Source organism: Austrofundulus limnaeus, unplaced genomic scaffold, assembly GCF_001266775.1.
Source record: "Austrofundulus limnaeus strain Quisiro unplaced genomic scaffold, Austrofundulus_limnaeus-1.0 Scaffold3173, whole genome shotgun sequence".
Lineage (NCBI taxonomy): Eukaryota > Metazoa > Chordata > Actinopteri > Cyprinodontiformes > Rivulidae > Austrofundulus > Austrofundulus limnaeus.
Genome location: NW_013955575.1, coordinates 7,302 through 7,615, shown reverse-complemented (window position 1 = coordinate 7,615; position 314 = coordinate 7,302). Strand labels below are relative to the sequence as shown.

General features: G+C 42.4%; 1 protein-coding gene across 1 annotated transcript in view; it reads left to right on the top strand.

The window, feature by feature from the left end:
* LOC106511750 (sarcoplasmic/endoplasmic reticulum calcium ATPase 2) overlaps positions 1–314 on the top strand; it is a gene marked incomplete at its 5' end in the record, with an annotated part of 9,345 nt that overhangs the window by 1,804 nt on the left and 7,227 nt on the right.

The following is a 314-nucleotide window of genomic DNA, read 5'->3' as shown; positions in this document are numbered from 1 at the left end:
TCCATGTGCTCCATGGATCCTTGGAGGAAAAGTAGCCCTGAATCCTCAGGGCATATGCTGCCTTGGCCATTTTTTAACTCCCCTTGTCAGCTCCTTCTTGATCAGGCTCATCACTGTCAAGCACTGATCTCCACTTTTACAGGTGTGCAGACAGATGTTGGGTGTGTTTTGTGTTTTCTTGGTGTACTGTACATTTGTCCTTTTTCTTCTCTTTTATAATAAAAAAGTCACTGATGATGAAGAAACTAATATTCAGTTCTGTTTTGCACTGAAGTGGCTAAAAAAAAGAGAGATGCAGCCAAGAGGCCAAGAGG